The 27,777-nt window shown below is 43.6% G+C and overlaps 1 protein-coding gene across 1 annotated transcript in view; it reads left to right on the top strand.

Moving 5' to 3' along the window:
• Positions 1-27,777, top strand: part of LOC122787573 (Rab interacting lysosomal protein) — a 1,137,527-nt gene that overhangs the window by 384,777 nt on the left and 724,973 nt on the right. The window lies entirely within an intron of this gene.

Genomic DNA, 27,777 nt, shown 5'->3' with positions numbered 1-27,777 from the left:
GCATACCTGCACGTCCCTATACGACCAGATTGCAGAAGATACCTCAGATTTCTTGCAGGATCAGAGCACTTATCTACTGCGCCCAGAGTATTCACGAAATGCCTGGCATCAGTAATTGCTCATTGCAGGCTTCAGGGAATTCAGATTTATCCATATAAAGAATGTACGGCAACCAAAAGATGCAGTCTCCTCCACAAAAAAGCCACGCTGGAGTGAAAAAAACGAAACGGAGTCCTTCACATAGACATAAACAGCGAATTTAATACAATAGAATCACGACTAAGCGCTTTCGCCAGCAATCTGGCTTCCTCAGAGTCGTTTTAATTACATTCAAATACTCTATATATATTGAACACTCAAAGCTCATTGGGCCACTTCATAAAACCCACCCCCTTCAATACAAAACTCCTAAACATTGAACAATGTATCCATAATCTACTATTGATTCCAAATATTTCAAAATGTAATGAAAATGTGTTGAAGTTGCACTGCTAAACATTAACCTATAAATATACACACTCATTGTACTAACTGGGACAGTAAAACAGAGAAGTGACTTAAGAAAGTATTCAGAACAGAAAGTTGTATTTGTATGTAGGGACAATAGGAAAATTATTCTGGAAGAAAAAAAAAAGAAGAAACAGTAATCCATTATGAAAAAAAAATGTGATGTTATGTGATCCTATCCTACCTTCATTCTGACTGGTTGGGTTCGGAGCCCCTCCTCCTCCGACTCGGCAATTATGCCAAAAGCCAAGTCTCTTCTTATTGGCTGAACTACTATATCTCCATGCACCACCCACAGTCCCCAGATCTGCTTTTTTTGCCTACAAGCGAAAGATGTGGTCTCGGAAACTTGAGAGCTATAGTGTTTTTTTTACGCTTTTCCTGTCAGGATTTCTTTAAAAATTCAACAAAAAGCTTTTAACAGCTATCAAGTGGTTTTTTGCTTGAATGAGTATTTTCCTTGGTAAAATATTGTGTAGTGACTGTGTTTTGACAGACTAGAGGGTCCATCGAGTTTGAAGGCCTTCCCTGTCAGTTCGTTGTTGGCTAATTCCTGTTATTTTTAGGGGATCTGTTACTTCTTTCTATAGTGTTATAGTGTGTGTTTCTTGTGTTTTCTTCTTGGCTAGTTTCTAGTGTTTGGATTGCCATAATGTCACAGGCTCCTAGGCCTTAAGATTTAAAAGTTGGAAAAGTGCAGTGTTAAGATGTCGATAGATTCGACCACTTTAACTCTATTAAGTGCAGTTTATTGTTTGGGCGCCAAAGAATCCTGCAGATCTGGTGTGTCCGTTTCGTTTCCTCGAGGTCCAGAAGAGGAAAAATAAACTTATTTTGAAAGAGCCTTATCAAACCCTCTTTTGAAAAAGCTTTAGCATTCTTCCCTTCTCCTGCTAAAAGAAAGAGTTTAGGCTCCGACCAGTCCGATCCGACCCGACCATCAAAGACATGACAGAGCTTCTCCTTGACAAAGACGGACTTGAACTGAGGTTCGGTGGCAATGCCTCGATGCCTCCAGTCTAGGCTCCTCTGGACCTCGAGGAGCCGGCGGCTGGAACATCGAAGCTGAATCACCTTCCTCGACTCCACTGATCCGCAAGACCGATGAAGGTTCGTCGCTCGAACCTCCTCCACCGGCGCCGAGAAGTCCTCACCGGCACCCGATGAAATTTGGTGTTGTACTCCCTCGGCGCCCGATGGTTATCGAGTACCATTTCGAACAGTCCCTTATGAAAATGTTATAGTGGGGAGACCTACCGGACCCGTTGGTCTCTTTGGTCATCAGGATGTCAGAGGACAGCATAGACAGGGTGCTAAAGACTTCTCAAAGATTTAAAAAAAAAAATTTGTTTGGTTTTAACAGTTCGATTGGGCCGATAGCCACTCCATTATTGCCTCCTCCTCTGACGCTTAGGCGGAATCGAACAGCGGTGGAGCCAGCAGAGAGAGATCTCAGGTTCGGCTCCGACCCTTACCCAACCCGACCTTGGTCTGAGTTTAGCCTGACGGACTTTCCCGCTGGACCCGGGTGACGTTCGGGACAATGCTGTCTGTTCCGACCTCTCCTCTCGGTCCGACCGCCAAAGACTTCCGTCGTCTGCTATCATGGGCTCCGGACCGGACACTCCCATCATTTGGTTCCACTTACTCAGGAGTGTTTTCCAGTGAGCCACCCAGGATTCAGGTGCTATGGATCCCAAACATCTGAAGTTATGGTGAGTACATAAGTAGATGGTGTAGATACATTAATGAGGGTAGTTATGTCATCTTGTGAGGCATTTTATGTGGGTAAAACCATTAGGAGGTTACAGGATAGAATGATCTATTAGGAAGAAGGATAAGCACAAATAGGTTAATGTTTTATGTTTTACAAGTTTCAGTTTGTGAATTTTATTATGAATATCATTAATTTAACTGGTTGCTTTTATGACAGGATTGATGTGTTTGCTAAATGTGTTTGTGAGGCTGTGTAACAATGCATTTTTGAAATATTTGGAATCAATAGTAGACATTTTATGGATGATTAATATTATGCACAATTCACTATGTACATATATATACATACATTTTTTATAGTTTTTAATTTAGTATTAAGTAGATATGTATATTGTATTGTTGTTTTAACTGCATCTTTCATTCTTTATATGTCTTGGTTTTCAGATTTATCCATACCTGGACGACTGCCTAATGCAAGCGGACAACAAGACCAAATTAACAAAAGATTTGGAAAAGGTTAAACAACTACTGCAAGCCCTGGGATACACAGTCAACATGAAAAAGTCAAGGCTGGTACCATCCCAAAGGATAACATTCTTGGGTGCAGAACTGGACACATCAAATCAGATGGCATTTCTCACAGCAGAAAAGCAAAAGCAACTACCACTCTATTTCATGGCATTAACAACACAGAACCAGCTTACAGCAAGGAAAGTCCTGCAAGCCCTGGGTTACATGGCATCCTGTATAATATTGATACCACATGCCAGGCTGCATATGAGGAAGTTGCAATGGTACCTAAGGAATGTATGGTCTCAACACAAGCACAGTCTAGAAGCCCAGATTCCAATAATTCCATGCCTGAAACAAGAATTCCTGTGGTGGGCTCAGGCCTGTCAGTTGAACAGAGGACTGCCTTTCCACAAACCTCACCCAAGCCAGACTATCACCACGGACGCCTCAGACTTAGGCTGGGGGGCACACATGGTGGACAAGTGTATACAAGGCCTATGGACACAAGACCAGCTGAACCTTCACATAAATCAAAAAGATGCTGGCAGTGAAACAGGCACTACAGACATTCAGACCTTTTCTTCAACAGGGTCATTTGCTGATAAGGACGGACAACACCACAGTCATGTGGTATATCAACAAACAGGGAGGCACACACTCATATCCTCTATGCCGGATGGCAATGGACCTGTGGAATGTGGCCCTGAACCTCAACATTCAACTCCAGGCCAAATTTGTGCCAGGAAAAGAAAATATGCTAGCAGACACCTTAAGCAGAACTACCACGGATGCCCACGAATGGATGCTGCATCCAGACATCTTCAAAACCATTACAAAGAAATGGGGACTACCAGAAATAGACCTGTTCGCATCCCCACACAACCACCAATTGAGGAAATTCTGCACAAGGACATACCACCCTCTTGCTTGGAAGGTGAACTCCCTATCCTTCTGTTGGGAAAACCTGACAGCATATGCATTCCCACCTCTTCCTTTGATGCACAAAGTGCTACTGAAGATCAAAGAAGATCACCCAAGGATCATCCTGATAGCTCCAGACTGGCCGAGGCAGCATTGGTACCCGCTACTGAGGAGTATGTCTCGGACACACGCATGGCCTCTACCTCTAGTTCCTTTACTGCTAACACAGAACAACTACAAGATCCTACATCCAAACTTGAAAACACTACAGCTAGCTGCCTGGAATATTACATAAAACAAAATAACCCAGATTTATCTCAGAGGGTTAAGGACATTATCAGGGAGGCTCGCAGACCCTCCACAAGGAAGACTTATTCAGCCAAATGGAAAAGATACCTCATTTGGAGTGCAGCAAAAGGAGAAAATGTATCATTACCAAACATAGCTAACATCCTGGAATACTTAGCAGAACTTTTCCACAATGGCCTGTCTTACTCCTCCATTAAGATTCATGCATCAGCAATTTCAGCAGAATACAACATGGATCCACCAGTCTTCTCTCATCCTCTACTCAGGCAGTTTCTGAGAGGAATTAAAAATGTAAAGCCTCCAAGGAAGCCACCTTTGCCTACATGGGACCTTAACTTTGTGCTGGAAAAGTTAACACTTCCCCCTTTCGAACCAGCAGCAACAGCAGAATTACAGTTCTTATCTTTTCCTGCTTGCAATCACTTCAGCAAGAAGGGTTTCTGAATTACAGGCATTAATGGCAGTACAGCCCTTCCTTATCTTCCATCAGGATAGAGTGTCCTTGAGAACCAACCCTACTTTTATGCCAAAAGTGGTCTCCAGGGTATCATTGAACCAAGCAATCCACCTACCAGCATTCTTCCCCAACCCACAGAACAGGGGGGAAAGATTACTACATACCTTGGATGTGCACAGGCAATTATGCTACTATCTGGACAGAATCAAGACCAACAGAAAAACTGACCAGCTTCTGGTAGCATATGCAACAGGATTGGAAGGAAAAGCAATTTCAAAACAGACAATCTCAAAATGGATAGGAAATTGCATTAGATTTTGTTACTCTTTTCATGGAAAGGCAATTCCAGAAAACATCAGACCTCACTCCACAAGGGCTACAGCCACTACTACAGCTTTCCTACGAGGAGTGGCTACCAAAGACATTTTAGAAGCTGCTACTTGGAGCTCCGTGCATACATTTGCCAAGCATTATAATCTACCTTTATACTCCAGATCCCGAGCAGGTTTTGCAACTGCTGTTTTGCAAGGGATCTTAACTACACCATAATCTTCTTAGTGCCTCCTCCCCCAGTTTGGCTATGGTATTCTACCCATATGTTAGGACTGCAGATGCATCCTTGAAGGACATAGTACAGTTTTGTACCTACCATAAATGTAGATGTCTGAGAGGTATGCATCTGCAGTCAGGATTACCCACCCTCCTTCCCCTCTGTGGTACTCCTAGGGTATTTGCCCATCTTGTAGCTAGCTGGGGGAATCTATTATGGTGTATTTGTTTGTATATATGTATATACATGCTTATATTGTTTGCTCTCTACTATTTGGAATCATTTGCATTTATCCAAATTTAGCCTTCATAGAGGGCACCTGACATCTGGGGCAAGAAACACTGAGGAAAATGGCGTTGGCTGATGCCTTTATATCCAATTCACAGCAGCTATGACGTCGGGTGAAGTGCGACATCAGCCGAGGCCAGACCCAGACTTTGGAATCCGGCCGACCGAAGGGCTGCCTGAGGCAGGACAACCCATATGTTAGGACCGCAGATGCATACCTCTCGGACATCTACATTTATGGTAGGTACAAAACTGTACTTTCTGGCTGTTCATTTGAACACCATGGCTATAGTCTGGTATGTCAACACAGAGGGAAGAATTAAGTCCTGCTCAGTGTGTTTGGAAGCAGTGACAGTATGGTAGTTGGCAATCATAACACATCATTTTCTGGTTGGTGCACATAGTTTCAAGGTAATCAGTTTTGCTGTAGACAGACTGAACCATTGTCTGCTGAAGCCTCCATGAGTGGTCACTCAGTCTAATCCTCACCAGGATATTGTTACTGAAATGGAGATTCCTGGTCTGCAGCATACAATCTGATCTGATGTTGTACTTTTCATTCTTCCTCACTAACTGATGGGTCTCAGATCTGATATTGGAACTAACTCAGCCACATTTCCAATATTTCTGGATCCGAGTCTCGAACTCCTCCCTCTTCCCATAGTGCATCATACTTTCCCTGACTCCTCAGATCTCATTTGCTGATATTGTGTCCAGATGTGGTTTCTGAGTCTAGAGTAGTTTTGTGAGTTAAGTCACAAAATTTAACTTCAAATTTAACTTTAAATTCTTGTTATTGTTATTCTTTCTATCCTCCCTCCTCTGTAGTTGATCCCAGGCATTAGGGACTGCTTCCTTTTCCTTATTTTTGTCTGCTTTTCTCTTCCTTTTAGTTCTCCCGGTAAAAAAAAAAAGTTATGATACCTAGTAAACTTTGACTTTACTGTAGTTGTGTTTAGAGTTTAAAGCTTTTGTTGCTTTGGTGTGTGTGTGTGTGTGTGTGTGTGTGTGTGTGTGTGTGTGTGTGTGTGTGTGTGTGTATGTGTGTCTACATGTACATGTATGTATATGTGTGGGCATATCTCCCATTTTTTTCTTTGGGTTTAGAGATTTGCCTGTGCTGAAATATGTGCACTTCTTGTGTGCATAAGATCCCAATTTTGGATGCCCACTAGAAGTGCGCCTATTGTTTAGGGCCAGGACACTTAAATGTGGATTGTGCTGTGTGTGCATGTCCTTTAATCCCTCGGCCTTATCCAACAGGAGAAATCAACTCATTTTGAAGGGCCTTTTACCAGCCTCATTGCCTTCTTCTGGGCGTTAAACCCCCTCAAAACATGGTAGCTCCAAAGAACTAAAAAGGCGATCCCTCTCTGCATCCCTGGGGGTCTTGTCGGAGCCATTTGAGAAGAGATGGAAAGTCTCAGATCCAGCTATTTCGGATTCAACAATAACCAAGCAACCATTGGATCCCAGGGCTCCCTTGGATCTGAAGACCTTATTGAACTGGGCTGGTTCAGATTGAAGCAAAACTAAGTCATTTTTGGACTCTAGGACCTCATCAGATCCAGTAGAAAAAAGAAGTTATGTACTCACCATAATGTTCTATCTGTGTTGTCCATTTTCATTCTTCCTCAACTGATGGGTTTGGATCCAAACAGTTGGATCCCACTTGGCCATCGCAAAAGCTTGTAGCAGCTTAGAACTCTCGACCTTTTCCTTTCCTTTACTCAGAATGCACCAACCCCAATTTCCTCAGATCTTGTTTGCTACCTAAAGCATATAGAAGCAACTCTTAAACAAAAAAGATATAAAACGAGAAATAACAAAAGTTAGACAAGGCTGTGTCTGGAGCTTTGTCATGCTTGGATTATACCAGTTCTGATATATCCACTCACTCTTCCAGAAAAGCCAAAAGGAGGGGGTTGGTGGGTGGGAATTGAGGAAGAATGAAAATGGACAACACAGATGGAATGTTATGGTGAGTACATAAGTTATTTATCTGAAGTTGTCAGTTTTCATTCAGCTGATGGGACAGAATCCACAGCTACCTAAATCCCCAGGGTGGACTCAAGGCAGGATATTCCTAAGCACCATTGAGCCAAATGACAATCTATCTCTGGACACCAAATCCACTTTGTAATGAGTGATGAAAGTATGAGGGGAAGCCCAAGTTGCTCGTGCACATATTTCATCCATGGAAGGCCTTGAATGAAAAACTGAGGAAGTTGCTACAGACCTGGTTGAAAGAGCACGAACATGCTTTGGTAAAGGGATATCCAATTTGTTGTAAACAAAGGAATTATGGCCAATAAGCCATCTGGCGAGAGTAAATTTGGATAATGGTTTACCCATCTTCATGTTAGCAAATGAAACAAGTAACTGCTCTGTAGTTCTGATGTACTTTGTTCTGTGTAAATAGAAATGCAGTTGCCTATGGACATCCAATAAATGTGACAAGTATTAGCCCTTGTTTGAAAAATTTGAAAAGAAAACTTGTAAATTGATGGACTGGTTAATGTTAGAATCTGAAACTATTTTGGGCACAAAGAATGCATTAGTTTGTAATGTAACTCTATCTTTTTGAAAAATTAGATATGGGAGTTTCACAGATAAGGCTTGAATTTCAGAAACACTTCTGGCTGATATAATAGCCACCAAAAACAAAGTTTTCTCAGAAAGAAATTTAAGATCACAGTCATGAGCTGGTTCGAAGGGTTGGTGAACCAGGGCTCTCAGTACCAGAGTTAGATCCCGTGGAGGAGTAGGCTCTTTAAACGTGAGTCTTGACAGAAGTGTGCCTCTTAAAAAGGTTTTACAAAGTTTATGAGAAGCGAGTTAGGAACTCAAGTCCAATATGGAAATTAGAAATTGCTGCCACCTGAACTTTAATTGTCAAAAAACTAGCTGTTTGACTGAAAAGAAACATTAGGGAATCAAGAATATTATGTAGCGAGGCAGAAAAAGGTTCCACATCATTTTGCAGTGCCCAGTGTACAAATCTTTTCCATTTACTAGCATAACGTTTACTTGTAGCTGGTTTAAGGGAGGATAACAACATCTGGCAGACAGGAGACGAGAGCATAAGTTGTCTGGCTATTATTGGAAATGGAGAAACTAAGCTGTCAACGTGAGATTGGGGAGGTCTGGATGTGTCATGCCTGTTGGGTGAGACAGCAAATCTGGAGCTGGGTCTAGAATCCAAAGTTGATAATTAAATGAGGTCATAGGAAGGGAAACCAAATCTGTCGAGGCCAATAGGATGCAATGAGGATGACCTTGCTCTTCAACCTGGCAGCTCTCTGTAGGAACTTTGGAATCAAAGGAATTGGAGGATAGGCATAAAGTAGACCGGGGGATCAGGTAGGGAGAAGAGCATCCCTCTGTGACTTAGGGCAAAGTAGCTGCTGCATTTGTTGTTTAGGAGAGAAGCAAAGAGATCGCAGCAAGGCTGGCCCCATTGTAAGAAAATCAGTTACTTCACGTTTTTGTTGAGGGACCACTAGTACGGTAATAGTGTTTGTCTGCTAACATGTTGGACTTCCATGGAATATGCATTGCTATAAGAAAGTGGTTGGAAGAGATTGCCTGTTGCCAAACACTGAGTTCCTTTTGGCACAATGGGTAAGGTCTGGTTCCTCCTTGTTTGTTGGTGTACCAAACCACTAACATGTTGTCTTTTGAATCGCAGTCATTCCTGAAGGGCGAACATGCAGAAAAGCTTGTAATGCTAGAAGCACTGTTCTCAACTCAAGGACATTGATATGCAAAAGGGCCTCTTCAGGGGACCATGTGCCTTGGACTGCCTTTCCCAGGTAATGCACCCCCTCCAGCTGAGAAGCATCCATGGTCACAATGGCCTTGGGCTGAGGGAGAATGAACAAATGACCTTGTAAAACCTCTTCTGACTGACTCCACCACATTAGATTTCTCTTGCGTATATTGGTGACCCATATCAGAGCCAATAAGGGAAGGTGAAGTATTGACCATTGGGAGGCCAGTATCCACTGAAGAATTTTCATTTGCAATCTAGCTAAGGGTAGTAATGTCACTGCTGCCACCATTGACCCCAATGCCTGAAAGACCGAGCGGGCTGAGATTTTGGTATTGCAGACTATCTTTTCTACCTGTGATCTTATTGTCTGAACTCTGGAGAGGGGAAGTGAGGCTACTGTTGATTTTGTATTGAGCAGTGCTCCTATGAATTCTAGACTTTCACTTCATTCTAGACAAGATTTTTCATAGTTTATGGTTATTCCTAGTAGAGCACATGCCTGGATCACGTTTTTTCTTGCCAAAATGAGCTGATGTCTGGTTAGTGCATAAGTGAGCCAGTTGTTTATGGACAGAAACACTCAGAATTCCTAAAGTCTCAAGTGAGCTGCTACTGCTGCCATGCATTTGGTAAACACCCTGGGGGCTGTGGTGAGACTAAAGGACAGAACTCCAAAGTGGTAGCACTTGGTTCCTAGCCAGAAGTGCAAGAACCTTCTGGATCATCTGTTCATCTTTATATGATAGTATGCATCCTAAATATCTGTTGAGCACATTCAAGTTGTCCTTTTCCACAAATGAGAGATTGAACTGAAACATGACCATCCGAAACGTGTTCTTTCAAATGGATTTGTGTAAGATACTGAGATCCAGAATTGTTCTTCAGTGTTTTCTTTGGCACTATAAAGAACCTTGAGTAAGTCCTGGATTCTGTCTGGTCTGGGGGGACCTTTTGGATGACTCTTTTTTTCTAGCAGCTTTCTAATCTGAATAGCTGCTTGTTCCCTCTGGATTGGGTGGAACATCAGGGAACTTTCTCTGACTGGGAGGATAAAGGATAAATTGTATTATATAATCTCTGGAAATGATCCACTGCACCCAAATATCTTTTGTTATTTCTAGCCAGTCTGTCCGGTGCAGGGACAAATTACCCCCACTTTCCACGAGAGGGGGACAATCAGGCCTCCATTCAGGAGACCTGAAAAAGTTTACCAAAGAAAGAATCTCTGAAACCTTGTTTCTGCAGACCACCTCTGCCATGAGGGCAGCATCTACCCTTAAAACTCCCCCCTCTGCCTCTGGGGGAACCTCCACCATGTGTGTCCTGGAAAGATCCTTGGGATTTTTTTTAACCACATTTTACCCCTGCTTCCATGATTCCTTGAAAAGGATCTTTGAGGGGTGGAAAAATGTATGCCCACTGCAGAAAGAGTCTTTCTGTCCTTCACACACCTGGATAAAGTATTTTTAACCTTGGGGCCAAACAGAGATGTTCTGTTAAAAGGAACATTGACAAACAACAACTTAAAGGGCTCTGCAAAATCACATAAGCACATCCAGGCATGTCTCTTGATGGCAACACCTGAGCCCACTGCTGTAGAGGTTCCTTGTGTTTCATTAGAAATGAGCTTTATAGAGGCTTTATAAATTGATTGTAGGGTAGCCAACTGAGAGGTGAAACACAGTTCCACCTCTTCAGAAATGGATCCTGAGAGGGTATCTGATAGTTCCTTAATCAGGTCCCTCTGTAATCTTGTAAAATGTGCCAATTAATTCAGTGACCTTAATGCAAAGGCTGCTGAAGCATAAACAGGCTTCCCAAATCTGTCCATCACCTGAGACTCCTTGTTGAGGAGATGAACAGAGGAACTTTCTTCTGCAAGTTCCTTCTTCTTGTCCGGCGCCTTGACCATGGACCATCAACAGGCACACCTTTGGACTAAAACTGCTTCTGGAGCTGTAATTATCTTATCCGTTTTTTGGGGGACTGGCTCAGTGGTGTGTGGATCCTGCCAGGAGATTAAGTTAATGAGCTTGTTGGTGGGCAGAGTTACCCAGGAGCTAGATGGGCCAGAAACAAAAGTCCCTAGGAGTACAGATTCCTCTGATGAAGGGTTGCTGGACTTTTTGCCACCTCTCTGTTTTAAGATCTTAGGATGTCTCAGAATGAGACATCATCAGGAAGTGACCATGAGGACCTTTCTCCCTCATCAAAATTTGTATCTTCAGTGATAGATTCAGGAGAATCTAAATGCTTCCTCTTGCATGTTCTCTTCCTAGGGGCTTCATCAGTGGAATACTCTGGGGAGGTGTCAGAAGAAGTGAGGATAACCTGATAGGAAGCCTGGGGTTTTGGTACCGGCTGTCCCTGTGGAGAGGATAGTTGAGACTCCAGATGCAGAGATGGAACAAATGCAGACAGAGTATCCGATGGGGAAGGCACCATCTGAGTCAGTGTAGCAGACAAGGCTGTATCCATGACTGCAAAGGTGGACCACCCCAGTGAGTGATAGGATCCCGGATCCGAGACAGGCAATGCCCGATCCATGGTCCCTCCCCACCCCAAAGACAGTCCCAAGGCTGAAGTTGGAGCCGAACTAACCATTGCTGAAGCTCCAAGGTGTAGAGATGGCTCTGAAACCCTTCGAGTCTAATGCAGCACCTCGGATCCAACAGGGTAGAATTGGCTTTGAGAGCTCTCTGGCTCCGACTGAACCGAAGAGCTCAGAGCAGGCCTCTGATCCGAGCGTAAAGAAATTCTCGGATCTGAAGCAGACAGGCCCAGGCAAGTTAGATCTAAGGACTTTGAAACCTTGAAAGGAGTCAAAGGCGGAACAGGCAAAGGTGGAGTACTGCAAGTATGGATCTTCTGACCCAAAGGGGTAGGATCTGAGGGGGGCACCAACTGGCTCTGTGCCGAGAGAATTTTCCTCACTAGGCTCTCCACATCATCTTCTGTAAAGCTTCTGGAAGAGTGAGTGGATGATCCTGATGGAGATTTAGAACTCTCTAAGAAGGTGGAAGGAACTCTGGAAGGAACTGGATCGACTGATGGGGAATATTTTGTTCTGGGTAAGATTATGACTTCAGATTTATGTGTCAGATCTGAGGGGGTCTGCTCCAAAGTCAGTTTGATTTTTAGGCTTGTCAGATCTTAAGAGGCAGTCTGATCCGAGGATTGTTCTTTACATGCCTTGGATCTGAGGACGAAGTCAGATCCATAGAATTTGATCTCTTCTTAGAATCCAAGGGACCAGATGGATCCATAAGAGACCTCTTCAAACACTTCTCTGAGGACTTAGAAGAAGCTGTGGAAGTGTTTGGTGAAGTGGACGAAATTTTCTTAGATTTTTCTGTAGTAGCTCTAGATAAAGCCTCGTTAAAAGAGGACAGAAGTAAACCCTTGAATATTAATTTGTTTTTGCATTCAACCAATGCCCTATGGTTGAATTCATAACAGATCAAACAGTTTTCCTGAAGATGAATAGGAACCAAGACAGTATATAAAGTATATGAGAGTCAGAGAAGATTATCTTCTGAACACATTTTTCACAGTTTTAAAGCCATCTGGGCTTTTGTCTTTTTCTGGCATTTTGGAAAATATTCTGACAGTAAAAACAAAACACAACAACAATCCAACAAGTACAATGGCAGGAACACCCACTGTAAAAACCTAAGAAAATCGAAGTATATATATTTTTTTTTTGTAAAGAAAAAGAAAAAGTTAAGCGAAAGAGCTCCCTGCAAAGGTAGTGAAGAGATATGACAACTGTACAAGGGAAGGGAGAAGATAACACTGACAATAGTGTTAAAAGGCATACACTAGTACAATACAGATAGAAAAATCAAAGAATAGAAACAATCAGCAGAAGTAACAATAAAAGAAAGATTAAATTTCCATTATCTAATAATAAACTTGAGACACTAGCAACCACGTATTTCGCTGGAAGCAGCAAACGAGATCTGAGGTAATTGGGGTTGGTGCATTCTACGTAAGGGAGAAGCTCGAGCCACGAGCTTTTGCAACGGCTGAGTCGGATCCGAAGGTCCGGATCCAAACCCATCAGTTGAGGACAGAATGAAAGATGACAGCAGATCTGTAGTTATCTCTGGCTTTTCAATTCCAGGCACCTCTACCTCAGATCCTAAGGCACCATACACCACTTTACCACCTAAAACCAATGACTCTGGCTCCTTCTTCTAAGATCCTTCAAACTGCAACCACATCCAGACCCGCTTCCTTGTCTAGGTCTTCTCAAATTCTCACGGAGGCCGATATGGACAGGATTATGTGGAAGTTTCTCAGGGTTCAAATTTCGATGGGGGTCTTGCCATCTCTGTCCCATCATGGATCTGTGAGTGCGCTGTCATATACCTTACAGCTTCCTCTGATCTGACCCTTATTTTCAGAACCCCAGGATCCCAGATACCCGAGAGAGTCGATATCGGATCCGAGGATGATCCCTTCCTCGACTCCGACTATGTCCCCGTCTAGCTCTGTTCTGATTTTGTCAGATCAGAGCAGGTCTCAGATCCAAGACGTCAGTGCTGGCTCCAGGGGTTGCCTTTGACTCCAACCTTGTCAGATCCATCACTTCCCCTTGGTGCTTCAGCTCTTGACAGCTCAGGTCCAATTCTGTCTGGAGGCCTTGGATCTGCGGTTGGCTGTGTTCTCTCTTCTCCAGTGACTTTGGCTCCAAGGAAGAGGAAGTGGGTCTCCCTGGGCCCGTCAGCCTTCCAGGTTACAGAAAGAGCTTTCTCTAGGATCAGAGAACCATCTCTTCACATCCCTTCACTGGATCTGAGCACTGAGCCCATCACTCCTGCCATAGGTCAGCCTACCCTGAGGAGCCTCCAGACCGCTTCCCCCTAGGGAATCCCTTCTTTTTCTGATTCCTCCCTGGAATACCCCACAGAAGAGGTCCCTCGAAGGAAAAAGGTGTAAGAGGAGGCACATATATAGATTACCCCATGCAGTGCCTCACCAAGGACACCAGTTTCGATAAGGGAGAGGGATCTCCCCAATCACCACCTGAAGATGTCTCCTTCGGAGACATCCTAGAATTCCTAAAGCAGAAAGGTGGCTGGTCCTCCCAACCTTCTTCTTCTGAGGAGTTGGTGTTCCTGGAGGCTTTTGGGGTGGGCCGGTCTACATCTTGGATGACTCTGCAGAGGATGAGCTCATAGATTTAGTATCCCGTCTGGCTTGGAAGTGGCCAGACACGGTCGAGTCTATATCAAAGTGCCCTGACAAGTTCCTCAGTCCACCCTCTGACCATCTGTACTGGAGCAAAGGTGTTCCAGTAGATGCCATCATTGTATCAGCAGCCATAAAAAAAGAACTAGTCAAACAGAGCTCTACTGTACATCCACCAAACAAGGATGGACAGACATGCAAAGTGTGTTTACACCTCAGCAGCTTTCATGCTGAGGTCGTTAAACTGTTTGGCAGTCTTCACCCGATTGCAGAGTGACCTGGTCAAAGAGTTAACCAACTCTCTTGCTGAGACCATGTCGGAGGAGGACTTGAAGAAGGTTTCTCCCCAGCTGGTGACTCTATCTTCCCTTGCCAATTTCTCAATGAAGTTGATTTCACATACTGCGGAAAGCACCTCATGAGCAGCTGGTGCAGCCATAGCCATCAGGAGACATGCCTGGTTGCGGCTTTGAGACTTTGTGTTACCCTTCAAGGCGTCTTTTATTAATGCCTTTTTTGATGGTCCCTCCTTGTTTGGACCATCGGTGAAAGATATGCATACCCGCAGCTAGAAAGAAGGAAAGACCCCATCTGCCTTGGGGATCAAGTTTTCTTCTCCCCAGAGGACCTTTTCCAAACACCAGAGATGTGGGAAGAAAACTTGGTTCAGGGAGTCTCAAGGACCTTTCCAAGATCTGTATGGAGATACTTCCTCCAGAGGCAGAGGGACAGTAGATGCTGCCCCAGAAGCAGGTTGGGAGGTCCGCAAAAATCAGGGCTTCAGGTAACCTTTCTCCAATAAACCCTATCAGCGCTCCTGAAGCGCTGCCCAGCTATCCATCTTTGGAGGCAGTAGGAGGGTTGTTTATCTCTGCACCTAGATGCCTGGACAAATATAACAAACAATACTTGGTTGCTAAGCATAATAACCAGAGGTTACTACATTTCCTTTTCCCCTTCACCTCCATGTCCCAAGAGGATACTCCTTGACGTGCCGCCCAGTCAGAGGGAGAATGCAAATGAGCTGTGATGACTGCCATTTAAAAAAAGAATCAGCCAAGAGGTCCCAACTGAAGAGAGAGGATTAGGAACTTATTCACGCTTCTTTTTGGTGTCAGAAAAACAGGGGACCTAAGACTAGTTCTGGATTTCAACAACCTAAATCAGTATGTCAAGATGTCAAAGTTATGGATGTTTATGGTCCACTCCATTCTGCTGCTTCTACGCAAAGATGTTTGGATGTGCTCTATAGAGCTCAAGGATGCATACTATCATATGAAAATAGATAGATGCTCCAGGAGACATAAGCGCATTTGGCTAGGAGCCACTCATTACCAGTTCAGAGAACTGCCCTTTGGACTCACCACAGCCCCCAGGGTGTTTACCAAGTGTATAGCAGTTGTAGCAGCTTACCTAAGGATGAAAAGATTTCAGGTGTTTTTATGTCTGCATGGTTGGTCCTTACTGCACCAACGAAGCATCAACTACTACAAGCCAGGGATTACTTAATTCAGATCTCTGATTCCCTTGGCATTACAGTAAATCTGAAAAAAATCAAACTTGATTCCAGTTCAGAATCTAGAGTTTATAGGGACGCAGCTGAACACCATAACACAAGTGACTTTTCTACCTCTATATCACATAATATTCTTGAGACAGCAAGTTTGGGACTTACTAGATCTTCCTTCTCCCAAAGTGTGATTGATACTCAGAGCGCTGGGGTCTATGTCAGCCTCGATCATCCTACTTCCCTTAGCAAGATTTTTTATGTGAGTTCTGTAATGGACCCTGACTGTTCAGTGGTCTGCTCTGTACCAAAAACTGTCTGTTCCCATTCAACTGACTTCAACCTGCAGACGTTATCTCCAATGGTGGATGCACTCAGATGACATGTCTGTGGCCAGGCCATTTTCTCCCTCCACCAACAGCTACAGTGACCACAGATGCTTCCCATTTGGGGTGGGGTCTTTGCAAGGGAAGGCTGGTCCAAAACACATGGTTCCCCTCTAAGAGAAAGTTGCATATCGATGTTCTCAAGATGAAAGCAATTCATCTAACATTGCAAGCCTTTCAGGACATTCCCTGTCTGGGGACTGTTGCTGTACATATGGACAATATGTCAGTGGTCAGGTACATCAACAAACAAAGCAGAACCCAGTCCTACCTGTTATGCAGAGAGGTCATGAAAGTTTGGGAATGGGCAATCTCTTCAAGCTGCTTTCTAATTGCAACGTACATTCCAGAGGAAACCAACACTTTGGCAGACAGACTCAGCAGGTCCATTTTGACTCCTCATGAGTGGTCCCTCCATCAATCAGTAGCGAACAAGATTTTCAGCCATTGGGGACAGCCTTGTTACGATCTTTTTGCCTCTCCCCTAAACAATAGATGTAACAAGTACTTTGCTCTGATCCCCCACAAAGGGAGAGTCACTGAGTAATGCTGTAGTCCACAATTGGCCCCAAGGTCTCCTTTATGTTTATCCCCCTCTACTTTTGATTCTCAAATTTCTACAGAAAGCCAGCAGGTTGAAGAGCTCAGTAATCCTCATTGCCCCCTTCTAGCCTCGTCAGGTATGGTTCCCCTTCCTATGGTCTCACCTCAAATATCTCCACTAGGTCCCAAACAGGACCTCATTACTCACCCATCAGAACACCAGCACCCCAGTCTCCTGACCCTCAGATTAACTGCATAGTTTCTCCACTTCCAGTAATTGTAAGAAAGTCCAGGCTTGTCCCTCCAGTCTGCAACATAGTTTTGGCTTCTCAAAAGCCCTCCACTAAAAAAGCCTGTAACAGCAAGTGGAAGAGGTTTTCCATATGAGACTCAAATGAGAATGGGGGACCATTTCTCAGCTCCTATTTTAGCCATTCTTCTTTTTCTTAGTACTCTTTATCAGGAAGGAGACAGTTTTTTTACTGAAAAACTTAACTATCATATTTAACTTCCATAGTGGAGATAAATTTTCCTCTCTTTCTGCTTCCAAATTATGTAAAGCTTTCATGAAGAGCATATTTCTCCTTAGACCTCCAACAAAAGACCCTTTACCTCCTTGGAATCTTACAGTTGTTCAAGGCCTTACCAAAAAGCCCTTCAAACCAGCTGACAGTTGTGATATGAAATTTCTTTCATGGAAGACAATATTTCTGCTAGCCGTTACTTCGACTAAGAGAGCATCTGAACTTCAAGCCTTATCAGCCAACCTCCTTAAATCATCTTCCATAATGACAGGGTATCTTTACAGACTAACCCTTCCTTTATGCCTAAAGTAGCCATGGAATCAAACATTAATCAATCTATTCAATTGCCAGTTTTCTTCCCCAATTTCTATAATAAAGGAGAATATATTTTGTATCTCCTTGATGTTCATAGACAATTATGTTTCTATCTTCACAGAACAAAGATGTACAGAAAATCTGATCTGATATTGTTAATCCTCGTTCATTCCTTACGTATGGGTATCAGTTCCGACCTCGGAACTGAGCCAGCGATCTTCCAAGCTTGTGTCAGCTACAAACTCTCGAGCTAAAAACTCTTACCCAGAATTCCCCTCTCCCTGTTACCCCAGATTTTGTTTGCTGCATCGCCATTCGGTCGTGTCAAGCTACTTCTCTTGAGCTAAGTACAATATTTTGCTTCATACTAAAGTCTAAAACAGCCTTTTCTCACAGAAAACTTATTAGTTTTCTCTTACCTTATCGCATTAGTGACTATCCTTTCTTGAATCTTTTGTATTCCTTTCCTCCTCTTTACCGTGAGGTAATTTCTTTTTTACCATCGTTGGTAAATCCCCTTTCCTTCTTACCTTTGGGTAATTCTTGTTCCATTGCTGGTATTTTTTCTGGGTTTTCTTCTTTATTTCTAACATGGCAGATAAAAAAGGTAGTCCAGGATTTAAAAGATGTTTAGATTGTGGCCATAAATTACATAGTTCAGATGCACATTCCCTGTGTGTCTATTGCTTGGGTGTGCCTCATTTAACAGTTGGCCATAAATTACATAGTTCAGATGCACATTCCCTGTGTGTCTATTGCTTGGGTGTGCCTCATTTAACAGTTGACCCGCCCTGCGGGATTTGTAAGAATTTCTCTAACAGGACATTGATTGAGAGAAAAAATAAATTAATATTGAAGGGGCTACTTAAATCTCCATTTTCAGAGGCAATTTCTGGGTCGGAGGCTTCAACTCCTCCAAGATCCCATAAGAAAAAGAGTGATGAGCATATAAATGCCAAGTGTCTTCCTTTGTCCCCTGCTGAGGACCCCCAGAAACCGAGACCCAAGAAAGCTAAGCTTTCCAGTTCGGATTCGACTTCTTCGGCTCCAGCGATTTTGGTACCTAGACCTTCGGCACCGAGGCCATTGGAGCCATCTGTGACTTCGGCACCGACTAGCGTGCCCTTTACTGTATCGGTACCGAGGGTCTCCTCAGTTCAGACCTCTTTACTGGCACCGACTGTCCAGTCAATGCAGACTGTCATGACGTTGATGGATTTTTCGACGTGCATTGCCTGTTCGGCTCCGACAACTTACCCGACACTGGCTACCCTCTCAGCACCGACCATTCAATCGTTGGTGCAGAACATGACTTCGGCACCGATGATTTCCTTGGTGCAGACACCTGTAGTTCAGTCCTTTGCTGCCCCATTGTTTTCAGTGCAGACCTCCGAGGTGGGCACTGAGCTGGCTCCGTCTTTGGATAGACCTGACTCCCCCTCAGCCGTGTCCGTGAAATCCACTAGAAGCCTCTCTGAACACGATATGTTGCTTCTTGTGGGTCAAGTGCTTTTGGCCAGAGGTATCCCACCCCCCCCCCAGGACCTGTCCTTCCTCAGGAGGTGATCACCCTTTACCAAAGACCCCTACTTATTCTCCTCCTTCATTGCCTTTGAAGCCCCTTGATATAGCACAGTCTTCCCCTCTTTGATTCCCTTTATGGACCTCACTAAAGAGCCGCAGTTGCCTTTGTGACAGGAGAGTTTTGCTACGACCCAGGATGTCAGCTGTGACGTACGTAATTTGGTGTTTCACAGCCATCCAGGGACTCCAAGTCGGCAGGCTGAGCCACTTAGGAGAGGGGTGAACCCCGCCCTGAGCACTCACCCCTCTTCAGGTAATGGAGAAGGCTCTGGCGTCGGTTGGCGATCCTGTGCTATCACTCTCCCCGCCCTCCTCTGGACCGCAATGTACACAAGTCATTCCTAGCGGACACTGGGCACAAGGGCCTCAGGATATACTCCCACAGGAGACCTCTTTTGCTCTGTCTTCCCCAGCTTCTCCCTCTGAGGAAGTTCATGAAAAGAGCTAGAGGAGTCCCTTACTGAAGACACAGACTTTGTTGATGGGGAAGGGCCCCCTCGCTCACCCTCTGAGTTATCCTTTGGTGATATTCTTGAAATTCTTAAACAGAGAGGTGACTGGTAGCCCTCGAACCCGAACTCTGAAAAGTCTTGTGTTCCGCAGGCCTTTTGCACCTGGCCCCCTACCTTCTGGGTTACTCCACCTGCCGACGAACTGGTCCGGCTCATCGTGCAGCGTGCATGGAAGGCTCCTGACACCATTGAGGCCATTCCCTGGAGGCCAGATAAAATTTTGTCCCCTTCTGCTACTGATCCCCATTGGTCCAAATGTCTTCCTATAAATGCTTTGGTGGTGGCGGCCGCAACTAAAAAGGACCTGGTGGAAGAAGAAAGCCAGACTGTCCATCCACCCAACAAATAGTCCCGGGCTCTGGATAGAATAGGGAAGCATACTTTTGCATCAGTGACCGTTGCAATCAGGTCCCCGAACTATATGGCACACTTTACCAGGCTTCAAAGAGATTTAATTTCTGAGCTCTCTGAAACTTTGGCTGGTGCTGTGTCTGATGAGGTCCGTGACAACATTGAATTGATATCAAACTCCTCCATGTGCCTGATATCTCACACATCAGAAGAAGCAGCTAGAGCGGCGAGTTCAGGCATTGTTCTGAGACAACACGCCTGGATGCGCTTGTGTAATTTTGCGGAACCCTTCAAGGCTTCCTTTCTCAATGCTCCCATCGAAGCCTCTTCATTGTTTGGACCCAAGGTTAAAAGTACACTGGCCAGATGTGAACAGGACGGTAAGACCCTTTCTGCCTTGGGTGTCTGTTATTCTTCCCCTCAACAGGCTTTCTCCAGAAACCAGAAGAGTGGGAAGATATGGTACAAAAAGTCTCAGGGTCCTTTCCATGACACACAGGCCGAGTTCTCCCCTAGAGGCAGTGGGGAAAACTCACAGGGAAGATGCCCTTTTCGGGGCAGAGGGGGTCCACGTAACCAGGTTTCCAGGGACTCTTTCCCTGGCCAGTCCTACCAGCGCTGCTGAAGACCGGCCCAACTGCTTTCCTCTGGAAGTGGTTAGGGGTCGTTTCTCTTTGTACCCTTCTGCCTGGCTAACCATCACCACCGATTCTTGGGTACAAAGGATAATAACCAGAGGTTATCATATTCCCTTCGACCTTTGCCACGCTCCCCCAACAAACTTACCCAGCATTCCACCCAGTCAAAGGGAAGAAGCAGCATTAGAAATTTCAAAACTGTTAAGAAAAAGAGTCATCCAAATAGTCCCTCCAGACCAGATAGGATCCGGATTCTACTCAAGACTATTTTTGGTTCCAAAGAAAACCGGGGACTGGAGACCAATTTTGGATCTCAGTGTATTGGACAAGTTTGTAAAAGTACAAAAATTCTGGATGGTCACAATACAGTCTATCCTTCCACTTTTGGAAAAAGACGATTGGATGTGCTCGATAGATCTTCAAGATGCGTACTACCACATAAAAGTGGACAGACCATCAAGAAGATTCCTTCACTTCCATGCGGGAGCCAGTCACTACCAGTACAGAGTACTGCCCTTCGGACTCTCTACAGCCCCCAGAGTGTTCACAGAGTGCATGGCAGTCGTCACAGCTCATTTGCGACTACAAGGATTTCAGGTGTTTCCATACCTAGACGATTGGCTCATCTCCGTCCCCACCAGACATCTATTGGAAGAAGCCCTGGCATACTCTCTTCTCTCTGCAGAAAGGCTAGGCATAACCATAAACTGGCAAAAATACAATCTCACCCCATCTCAGTCCACACAATTCATAGGGGTCATCTTGAATACAAAGAATTGCAGAGCATCCATTCCAGAGCACAGAATTGTAAGGATAAAGCAACAACTGATCCCAATCCTTTCAAGGGGGAAATCCACAGCTCACTCTGTTGTACAGTTGGGTTCCATGGCAGCCTCCATCACCATTGTCCCCCTGGCCAGGTTTCACATGAGGCTTCTACAATGGCTACTGCTCACCCAATGGTATACCTTTCAGTACCCTCTTTCAGCCAAGATTCGGGTAACTCACAGGTGCAAACAGGATTTAAATTGGTGGATGGCCCACAACCCGTCACAATGGTCTCGCCCCTTCTCCTCCCAACAGCCCAAGGCTACAGTGACCACGGACACCTCCCTGATGGGGTGGGGGGGGGCTATGTCAGGGACAGACAGTCCAAGGTACTTGGTCCAAAATGGAGGCCCATCTGCATATAAATGTTCTAGAGCTGAGGGCGGTGCTTCTGGCGTTGCAAGCATTTCATCCCCTGTTGCCATCTGGGACTGTTGCGATACAATCAGACAACATGGCAGTGGTCTAGTACATCAACAAACAGGGCAGAACCAAATCTTACCTACTCTGTCGAGAGGCCATGAGGATATGGCATTGGGCAATGGCTACCAAACGTTTTCTTCTAGCAACGCACATTCCTGGGAGTTCCAGCGTGATAGCAGACAGACTCAGCAGGTGTGTACTACAATCTCATGAGTGGTCCCTGAATCCCTTGATAGCGGTGGAGATTTTCAACCGCTGGGGTCTTCCTTGCTGTGACCTCTTTGCATCCCCCGACCAACTAGAAATGCAGCAACCATTTCACCCTGATTCCCCCTCCGGGACAGTCACCCAAGGACGCTCTAGTCCACGATTGGCCCTCGGGTCTACTCTATGCATTTCCACCTCTCCGCTTCATTCCCCAGTTTCTGAAGAAAAACCACCAGTTGAAGAGCAAAGTAATCCTCATAGCACCATATTGGCCTTGTCAGATTTGGTTCCCCTTCCTTTGGCCTCACCGGCTAGATCAAATGTGGATTCTCCATCCAACCCCGGGGTTGATCTCCCATCTGCAGAATCTCATTCACCCCAACTTGAACAGCCTGAAGCTCACAGCTTGGTTCCTCCAATTCCCTTGATTGCCAGGCAGAATGATCTTTCTTCGCCAGTACGTGACCTTCTTATTGCATCTCATAAGTCTTCCACCAGAATTACTTATCTCAGCAAGTGGAAAAGATTTACTTTTTGGGTGAAAGAAAAACAGGTAGATCCTTTTTCAGCACCATTGTCAATAGTACTGGAGTATCTGGCCACCCTATTTCAATCCGGTCAATTTGCCTCTACCATTAGAGTTCATTTGGCTGCAATATCTAATTTCCATGATGGTGTCCAAGAATCCTCTTTTATGTCACACAAATTATTCAAGATTTTCATAAAAGGCGTGAATCATCTAAAACCCCCTTTTAGAAAACCTACTCAACCATGGGACCTGTCACTATTCCTACAAGCTTTGACAATGCCACCTTTCGAACCAGCTTCTTCTTGCGACCTCAAATATTTGTCATGGAAAACCTTGTTTTTGGTTGCCATTACTTCTGCCAGATATATCTCTGAGCTTCAAGTCTTATGCATCAAGAATCCATATTTGATTTTTCATAGAGATAGAGTGTCATTGAGAACTAATCCTTCCTTTCTGCCAAAAGTGATCTCTGAAATGTCCATTAATCAAACCATTGAATTGCCAGTTTTCTTCCCCAATCATTTAAACAAAGGAGAGTATTGCCTACATACCCTAGATATTCACAGGCAACTTCGCTTCTACTTGAACAGGATTAAGGCCTCTCGTAAATCAGACCAGTTATTTTTGGCCTATTCTGGACCCAGATTAGGATGTGCTGTTGCTAAGGTCACATTGGCTAAATGGTTGAAAGACTGTGTGACCTTCATTTATAGACAACGTAATATTCCATTACCTACTACCATAAAGGCTCATTCTACAAGGTCAGTGGCAACTTCTGCTGCCTTCCATGCCAGAGCTCCTTTACATGACATTTGTGCAGCTGCAACTTGGGCTACGCCTCATACCTTCATCAATCATTACAAATTGGATTTGGCTTCCAGGGGAAGAGCATCCTTTGGTTCTATGGTGCTCAGGAATGTCCTTCCATGAGAGCCCCCCAGGAATAAAGGTAGCTGGGGACTCTGTCCCACACATAAGGAATGAACGAGGATTAACAATATCAGATAAAGAAGTTATGTCTTACCGTAACGTTCCATCTGTATTGCTGATCCTCGTTCAGTCATTACGACCCTCCCTCCTTCCCCATCCTGTGGCTTCTAGTGGATCTCACCATCCAGTTCTATTAGTTCATTTGACCAGAGGTAGCCTCTACCTTCTTTTGACTTGCAAACTCAATCTGAGGTAACAGGGAGAGGGGAATTCTGGGTAAGAGTTTTTAGCTCGAGAGTTTGTAGCTGACGTGAGCTTGGAAGATGGCCGGCTCGGTTCCAAGGTCGGAACCGATACCCACACATAATGACTGAACGAGGATCAACAATACAGATGGAACATTATGGTAAGACATAACTTCTTTATCAGCTGTTTGTTTCCTTTTCTCCAAATCATTTAGGTCAAGCAGTTTCCAAAGTTACCCAGGCCAAATGGATTTGTATTGTATTGTATTTCTCACATTTATTCCCAAAAGGTATTGAATTGCCACATCTTCCAAAAGCCCACTCTACCAGCACTATGGCTATGTCATCTGCTTTTTATTCTAGGGCCTCAACTGATGAAATCTGTGCTGCGGCCACGTGGTCAAAGACTCATACTTTTGTATCACACTACAAATTGGACAGTATATCCAGACACAGGCTTCTTTTGGCTTGATAGCCTTCCTTGAGGGCCACCTAAGAGCTACATAGCTGGGGACTCTGACACATCAGTGAGGAAGAATGAAAAGGACAACATCAGATACAGACGTTATGTGCTTACCACAACCTAGCATCTGTGTTGTCCATTTTCATTCTTGTTCACATTCCTCCAAACCATCCCCCAGCCTTGATATTTTGAGAAGTCACTTAGAAGATTTTAGACCCCATAGGTTCTAGGTTTGGGCACTGAACCTTTTCTTCTTCCTCTTTCCTGTTCCTTTATTCTTTGGGTTATAGGGCAGCAAACTCAATCTGGGGAGTTAGGGAAGGTATGATGCATTATGGGAAGAGGGAGAAGGTCGAGATTTGGATCCAAAAGTCTTGGAAATGCTGCCGAGTCGTATCTGATATCAAATCTGAGGCCCATCAGATAGTGAGGAAGAATGAAAATGGACAACACAGATGCCAAGTTATGGTAAATGCATAACTTCTGTATTTCCTCTATGACCAATGCCAACTGGAAGAGAATGTTCTGTTTCATCCCTCCACCCAGCAGACAGAGCATGAATGGGTTTCTCCAGGACTGGCCTCTGGATTTGCATAACACATTTCCCCATTATCTGTAATGATGAAATGTATATTAAAAGGCAGATGTCACTGGGTCAGGATTATTCTAGTAGTAACCCTTCTGGCCTATACAGATGTGGTTTCCACTTTCATAGAAATTTCAAATAGAACCTTCTCTCAGGGGAACCCCTAAAGAAGACTGTACTATTTTACATTTCCGGGAGGGCACATCTAACCCTTCTAACTCTGGGACTAACAGGAGTTTTGAGCAGGATGGTGACTATTCTGTCATCTACTCAGAAAGTTTCTGTTCTGAAAACATACAAAGACAAATGAAAAGGGCTTTCAGTCTTTGGTGCAGACCACACCACTGTTCCATTTTCAGCCTGTGTCTAAGGTCCTGCAGTATTTTGTTTTAGATTTTTGATATATGGGTAAGTTATTTGACAGTTGATGTGCACGTAGCTGCTATACTTGTATGTTCAGCAGAATTTGTCTTTAGCTTCTTTTAAAGTCTGGAGTCTTGGGGTTGCCCTTCTTCTGTAGTTTCCTACCAGGGAGTTTGTTCCTCTATGGGGCCTGTACTTTGTTTTGGAGAAACTAACCATTTCTCCATTTGAACCGTTATTTTCTGAAATGTTAACATTTTTGACAAGAAAAGCTCCCTCTTCATAGCTGTGACTTCCTCCAGAAGGATTTACAAATTCCAGGCCTTGTGTGTTAACCCTTCTTATCTAGTGTTTTACAAAGGTATGCCTTCACTGAAAATCAACCCATTATTTATGCCTTAGGATGTGACTGAGTGGAACCTGAATCACTCCACTCTGCTTCCTGTATTGTGTAGGCAATATACTAACTAAGGGAAATACCTGCTGTATTGTCTGGATGTCCGTGGGCAACTTCAGCATATGGATAGGACAAAGCATTTTAGAACAGATAATCAGTAAACCTGTTTCTTATGCTTCCCAGAAATTAGAGCTAAATTAACTAAAATAAAACGACTACAGCTAAAAAGTAAAAGTAACACACTATAACTGAAAAAAAGAGTAATTCACAGCAATGGGTTTGTTCCTCTGGAAGACAGTTGCTGATGTGCCAGAGAATAAACTTTAAGCTGCTGGATTGTTGAATTTCAAAAGGTACACTCTGTTTGGCTTATTGGTTACCAAACTGCACATCCTTTGTTTAACAAAGGTATAAGAAGGAATTGCAAGAGTTTCCTGAAGCTCATTCTGCACTGTGAGATATGATTCAATGCACGATGCCTGTAAGAACATATAAGTGAAATGATTGCAAATGTAAAATATAAACTTTTTTTTTGGGGGGGGGGCTCATGATAGGCTAAATAGAATTTTCTGCCACTTGATGATGATGATGATGATGATGAAGAGAGAGGCTAGCCTACAAGGTTCTATTGCACAATACTGGCTGCCTTAATTCATAAATCAGATCAAGTTGTTGGAGATACATCTATAGAGAAAAGCCTCAAGCATCTGGTGAAGGATCTAATTCTTTGGAGGTAGGATTGCATGTTTCTTTAATGTCTTATGGATCGTAACTTTAACTTAATAACCCTGCTGAACTTTTTCCGTAGGTTATACCATAGTTTGGGCACAGTTGCATTTTCTGAGGAGCTTGCCTATTACTGGAAGTGTAGAAAAACTATGGAAAAAGTATACAGCTTTCACGGTTAGTTCATTTACCTTGCTTAGGTTTCGGGACATCGCTGACTTTTTCCATACATTTGAAAAAAAATTGCATTACATGGCTATACCATCACTGATTTCTTTTCAGGTAGCTTGTCATGAGGAAACAGGAACAATTATTGCCTTTGCATGCTCTGAACAAGTCTGAAACAGTGAGAGGGAGCATCATTTTCTTAGAGCACAGTGGTTAAGTGTACTTGGGCCAGAATTTCACATAAAAGTACATATCTATTCTTCTACATTTTAGCAGTTTCTTCCACATGGTATACCAAGTCATCATCACATTATTATTAATTGTAACAGTTGAACACACTGATTCTCCTGAGAGTATTTAGTTACCTCAGAAGTGACTGGAGATTGAAATAGTCCTTTCTCTACTTGCTGAGCACAAAGTGCACTTTCAGTTTTTTAGTTTCTTGTGTGCAGCTTTTTAATATCAAACCTTCTCTGCATATGTGGCTGTTGCTGTGGCCACTTCATTCCTCCTGTATGCATTTTGCAGTTAAAATAAACTATAACCAAACAAGCTTTGGGAATTTTGTGTGCTTGTGTCCTTGAGCTGGTTTACCTGGCATAATAATCTAGCTCATTATTTCATCTTTTATGTTTCTGCTTCAAAGATACTCAAATTGATCCATATTTATTTTAAATAAATTAATCTTTCCAATATGCTGAGTTTAGAGTCATATTAAAGGTCTGCTACTTACAGATCACCATAAGGGATCTTCAATACAGATATTTTTTTGAAAATTAATTTCTTAGTCAATAAAACAGGTATAAGCTTTAATCGATTCAGTTTGTTTTCATGTAATTTTTCAAAAGGCTAATTGCTGGAGCTGGATGAATTTCCCCCTTTCCCAGAAAAATTGTCTTGACACACCGACATAGCATCTCAACCATACACATAGGTAAGTCAGTGGTGGATAGCCAAACATAAACATTATAGCCAGATAGATAACCTAGGGGTCACACAGTACTTTTATATAGTTATTTTCTGTAGTAAGGAGCATGAAAAATTAATAACTGAAAATATATAAAGCAGTAAGAAATTCTGTGTGGACCTTATATAAAATGTATTCTTTTTTTCCTTATAATTTCTTGCTGTTTTTGGAGGATCTTTAAGCCTCCCCACTTCTTGCTTTGCACTTTACATCTGTAAATATAGCTGGGAAGAGTACTGAGACGTGAATTAGGATCATCACCTAGAGAAGAATTTAATTTCCACAATCGCTACTGGCTTAATTTGTTATTTTGAACAAGTCAACTTAACTAGACCAAAGTTTGTGGCTCACCC

The sequence above is a fragment of the Protopterus annectens genome, chromosome 13.part0 (assembly GCF_019279795.1).
Source record: "Protopterus annectens isolate FY-2018-M chromosome 13.part0, PAN1.0, whole genome shotgun sequence".
NCBI classification, from domain to species: domain Eukaryota; kingdom Metazoa; phylum Chordata; order Ceratodontiformes; family Protopteridae; genus Protopterus; species Protopterus annectens.
This window is presented reverse-complemented; position numbering and strand designations above follow the sequence as displayed.